A 6,000-nucleotide genomic window follows, 5' to 3' on the forward strand; every position below is an offset into this window, starting at 1 on the left:
CTCCTCCACAAAGAAACTCAGGAAAACCCATTCACACTAGCCAAGGTCCTAACTCCACCACAAAATTGTCATTAACTACCAAGCAAATATCAAAACTGCTGATACCCATGTCAGTCAAACCCAAATTCAATCCCACCACCGCAAGATCTCCACACCAAAATAGAGAGATGAGAGAGAAAGTGGATCCATCATCCATCATCAACAGGATTTAGACAACCAAAGGCAAAGAAAATTGAGAGAGAGAGAGAGAGAGAGTGTGTGTTAGATGAGATTGTGAAAAAGAAGAGAGAGAGAGAGAGAGAGAGAGAGAGTCAGATTTGGAAAGAACAAAAATTGAGAGAGAAAGAGAGAGTATGGTGAAATTAAGAAAAAGAAAAGAGGAGAGAGAGAGAGTCAGAGTTTGTTATTAACGGCAGATGCTAACACTATTCGTGTTAAAGGATTAAATTGGCCATTTTTAACAAGTTGTGGATGTATCTGGTATTTTCTCAAACCTCAGGGTAGTTTACTGTAACTTACCCTATTTATTTCTTCTTTCTTTTTTCTTCATTTTTTTCCATTCTCTTGGCTTTCACACTTATGGTATCCTTTTGAGTCCTAAATTTCTCCTTGAATTTTCAACTTTATTAATATTCTCCCTAAAACTTTCTCTATTCTATAGTACTCCGTCCGTCAATAATTACTTTAAATTTAAGTGAAGTGAAGTATATGTTAGACTTAAGTGAGAGTCATGAATAGTGCACTTGACTACTATAAGAAAATTAAATTGTTAAGGGTAATTTTCAATAACAAACCTTGAGGTTTGGGCTAATATTAATCAGGTCCAAGACTTTTCAAAGCTGACCAATTTTGTCTGTAAAGCTAACTTAGTCCCCAAACACTATTAGGCTAATTAGTCAATTTTCTCAACTGTTTTTGGGACTAAGTTGGTTTTAGGGACCAAATTGATTAGTTTTCAAAAATTTTTGACATGGTTGACATTAGCCCAAACCTCAGAGTGTGTTAATGGAATTTACCTAATAAATATATGAATTTTATTCTTGATACTCAGTTGGTTATAAACGTTGAAACTTTCAAAGGATTGTTAAGACTGGCCAAAGAGTGTTAGCTTCGATGGTAATGAACTTTCAAATTCATTAATTAGATATTTTTAAAATATTCATGTTAAGTTATGATTTTTCTCATAACATTAGTGTTGGCTTATTCCATGACAAAAAGTGTTGTAATTGCTTAAATTTGTTTCCTTGTATTTTTGTGAGATTTTATTGAATTGGGCTTAGTATTAAGTTGGTAAAGACTCAAGCTTAATTGAAGATCAAGTGGATTTTGTGAGAAGCTTGCAAGAAGCTAACCCGCAAAAGAGCCATGTGAGAAGCACATACTAGAAGCTACAGAGTCATGCCAGGCTGTCAGTTTCACGAGTGTCTCGCAGGTAAGGCCTTCCCGCGAGGTACTCGTGAAACACTATGTCTGGAGGATTTTTAAATGTGACTTTCTTACCCTTCACCCATATTATATATATCCTCATTACTCACAGAAATTATAAGGAGGCCATTCAGAGAGAAAAACCCTAGATAGGTTTACCTACACACCCATCTTTTTGAGAGAGAGTTACTCATCCTTAGTGAGAAATCATTCTAACATCTTCTCCATCCCTCTCCCATTGTCATACTTTGAGAGGAGATTTGTAACCAAATACAACCCACACCTATTCAGAGTGTAGAGAATGTTTTGGAGCTTGGGAAGTTTTAGGGATTTGCCACAAGAAGCCGGTAAGGCTATGCAATCTAGCGTATTGCGGGATCTAGAAAGCTAGAGAAGACATGAATCCGAGAAGTTCATTGGTAGCAGGAGCTTGGAGGGCTCAAGTACATTGGGTAGGAGGGTCTTTTGTTATTCGTGTACTTCAACTTTATTCTCTAGTGGATCGATTTACCGCTTGGAGGATAGCGGAGAGGTTTTTCGCCGAGTTCTTCGTTTTCCTCTTCGATAACACGTCTTGGTGTTATCTGTGTTTGCATCCTTCTTCCCTACTCTTTTAGCTTTCATTTTATCGTTGATATTTGATGAATATGACTTAGAGTAGTTTATTGTTTGTTCGCTTGCATTTACTCTATTCCGCACTTAATCTAAGTTAGAGTAAAATCAACTGAGCCATAATCTTAATTTGGGGGTTTAAACAACTCTTGTGCTTTCACACAAGTCCGAGCTTTTAATTCATCTTAACAATTTTGAAAATGATATCTCTCTCACAAGTGTACGTCCATTCTAAGGGGACTTTTGGTTCAAGTGATGTTAGATTTCTAGAATCTTAATCTATGGAATTACATTTTAAGTTTTTAACAATATAAGATTATAGTGTTTGAGTCATTAGTAACATTCCCATCATATTTCAAGGATTTAACATTACTATAATAGGTGAGTTCCAGTTAGCTCAACTGGTAAAATCTCTTGTAGTCAAATAAGAGATCTGGAATTTGATCCCCGCCTATATGAAAAAACAAATTGATGTCTTAGCCTGTTGATAAAAAGTTATCTATTTATATTTAAAAAAAAAAAAAACGCACTTAGCTGTCTATCAACCTACGTCCAAGACTCATCCTATTAAAAAATCTACTCTGTTATTGTGGAATCTTGATTTTGAATTATAATTTCCAGTTTAAAGGATATGCCTATTTTTTTAATTTACATATTTATGTTATGATTTTCAAACTTATATATATATATATATATATATATATATAAAATTAATTATTTGACACTATGATTTGATTGATAACCCACTAGTTGAACTAATGACCCAGTGACCTAACTCATAGGCTAGGTCAATGTCCGAACTAGGTTTAATAAATAAGGTTGAAACTGTCTCTCAAAAAAAAAAAAAAAAAAATCCTATAATTGGTTAATAACATTTTCATGAATAATTTCAAATTTTAAGGGTGGTTTGGTCATTTTAGAGGTTTTGTAATATTTTGATTTTGATTTTGATTTTTTTTTTTTTTTTTGGGATCATTCTAGGCTTCTTTCTAGCGCTTTAGGGATATTTTGGTTGTATTAGATGCTTTGTTGCAATTATTTTAAAGATTTGAGGTGTAATTTGGTCATTTGGGTAGTTTTAATGGTGTTTTAATTACTTTAGAGGTTTTCTAGTTATTTAAGTCATTCCATTCGTAAAGAAAATATAAGATTTTCATCATGATGAAAATCTTATATTTTCTTTATGAATGGATTATAGCCCATATTACTGTAATATTGTTGTAAATTGTAATGTTTGTCACATTACAATGAACCAACCACCCCGCAATGTTTACATGAGCTTGGCGTTGGACTACCGTTATAAATAATTTGCCAATTCTTATTTCAAATTCCTAGAAATAAATGGTTACACAGTATCTACACTTTCATACCAAATGTCAATATTTAACACAATGTGAAAGAGTGTGAAGACAATTACTATTAGAATACATAGAAAATCGTTGTTGTTGGATGAATGTCAACGTGGCTTTTTGAGTTTTGTTCCTCAATGTTCTAATGCCATGTTTCATGTTTGCCATTACAATTTACATCTCAGATATTAACGAATGCATAGAAAATTCCACACCATGTTTGGATTTCTGGAATAGCTCTTCGAGGGACTGAAATAAGAATAATGATTCGAGCCTCTGCTGCGTAAATACTTAGTGTAGAAGATGATCCAATCATCAAGCCTTCTCCTCCTCTGACCAAAGCGATCACAATAGGTACGTCTTTTTAGTTTTTACACTCAAAGATCTACAATAATAATTGCAAGAAGGATTTTTGTTAGCCCGCAAGTATTATTATTGCATTGGTACAAGATTTTTGCCTTTTTTATTATATAAAAAAATAAAAAATAAAAAACTTTCTAAAATATCTTAAACCGTTAAACATGACTCACTGCTTCATTTTTACTATTCTGGACTTCTTCTTCTTAATGGATTTTTGTCTTGAGAGGATTCATGTCTGAATTAAGGGAACTTTATCAAATTGCACTTGATAAACAAATAAAAACAAGTCTAAAAATAAAAAAGATCATGAGAAAATTACTAGTTTAAATGTTCTAATCAGTACAATGGGAATCTATGATTTTTCTCAATTGAACTACAAACAAATAATAAAGAGACAACTACTGAATAAAACTACCATCATGTTATGCCCACTCTGAATCCTATCATTTATTCCCATGTTTGGGAGATTATGAAAGAATGAAATGAAAAGTAATAGAGAGAATGAGAGATCATAATGGAATAAAATATGATGTATTTTTTCTTAGTGTATTTGAGAGTTTAAAAAAAGAAGAAATAAAATGAAATATACAATTTTATCAATATCTCATTTACAATATATTTGCATTTTCTTTTAATTAGGGATAAAATTGGTAATTCATTTCAGTTCATTAAAAGAATAAGTATTATTTACAATTTTGGGAGGAATAGTGTTTCCTGATAATCATTTCAAATAAGGAAATATTTAGGAAAATTACACTTTCCCCCCATAAACTATACCCCATTTTACACTTACCCTCTTCATCAACCTAAATTAGTATAAAAGGAGGTATAGTTTAGGAAATAAAGTGTAATTTTCCATAATCTTTTCCCTTCATCAACCTGAGTTAGTGTTTCCTTCTCTCCTATAGTTTGCCTAGTTTTTCTTTTTTTAGCATTAAGAGAAGATGTGTCTCTACTATACACAAAATTGTTATAACCTTTACTACAATGAGTAATCCTTTTCCATTTAATTGTGTTATGCAGCTATTAGCACAAGCCTCGGGCTACTATTTTTGCTAATTGGTGGATGGTGGTCCTACAAAGCAATAAAGAAAAGGAAGAACATTAAACGTAAGGAGAAGTTCTTCAAATGAAATGGTGGCTTATTGTGACAACAACAATTATCTTCAAGTGAAGCCAATGTTGAGAAAACCAAATTGTTTATTTCAAAGGATTTGGAAAAGGCCACTGACCATTCTAATGTGAATAGAATACTTGGTCAAGGAGGACAAGGCACTGTTTACAAAGGAATGTTGGTAGATGGGAAAATCATTGTAGTAAAGAAGTCCAAGGTAATTGATGAAGAAAAACAACTTGAATAATTCATTAATGAGGTTGTCATTCTTTCACAAATTAATCATAGGCATGTGGTTAAACTACTTGGTTGTTGTTTGGAGACAGAAGTTCCTTTGCTAGTTTATGAATTAATTCCTAATGGAACTCTATCCCAATATCTTCATGTCCAAATGAGGAGTTTCTGGCAACATGGGATATGCATTTACAAATTGCCACAGAAGTCACAGGAGCCCTTTTCTACTTACACTCAACAGCTTCCTCACCCATTTACCACCAAGACATTAAGAGTACAAACATACTCTTAGATGATAAGTATAGAGCAAAAGTAGCAGACTTTGGGACTTCAAGATCCATTGCTATTGATCAAACTCACTTAACCATAATAGTACAGGGAACTTTTGGATACTTGGACCCTGAGTATTTCCAGTCAAGTCAATTTACAGAAAAAAGTGATGTTTATAGTTTTGATGTTGTTCTTGTTTAGCTTTTAAACGGAGAAAAAGCGACCTCTTCTACAAGGATACCAGAAAGTAAAAGTTTAGCCACATATTTCATTCACTCTATGGAGGAGAACAATTTGTTTGATATTATCGATGATCAAGTTATGAAGGATTCTAAAAAAGAAGAGATCATAGCAGTTGCTGAAAGTTCAATAAGTGTATAAAACACCTTGAACGATTAGACCCCAATTTACAAATTACCAATTCAAGTTTAATATCAAACAATTAATGTGCGGAATATGAACATAAGCTTAATACAGAATTGATAAACAATCTAAACCAAATAAAATCACATCCATAGCAGAAATTAAATAGCAAAGATTAAGGGAAGAGAGATGCAAACACAAGGACAACACACGATGTGTTATCCAAGAGGAAATCGAAGCCCTCGGCGTAAAACCTCTCCGCCGCCCTCCAAG

At 33.0% G+C, this 6,000-nt stretch overlaps 1 pseudogene; it reads left to right on the top strand.

Annotated features, from left to right (window-relative positions):
- The first annotated feature begins 3,554 nt into the window (after positions 1-3,554).
- LOC115983156 lies at positions 3,555-5,582 on the top strand (annotated as a pseudogene).
- The last annotated feature ends 418 nt before the right edge of the window (positions 5,583-6,000 follow it).

The sequence above is a fragment of the Quercus lobata genome, chromosome 4, assembly GCF_001633185.2.
Source record: "Quercus lobata isolate SW786 chromosome 4, ValleyOak3.0 Primary Assembly, whole genome shotgun sequence".
In the NCBI taxonomy this organism is placed as follows: Eukaryota; Viridiplantae; Streptophyta; class Magnoliopsida; order Fagales; family Fagaceae; genus Quercus; species Quercus lobata.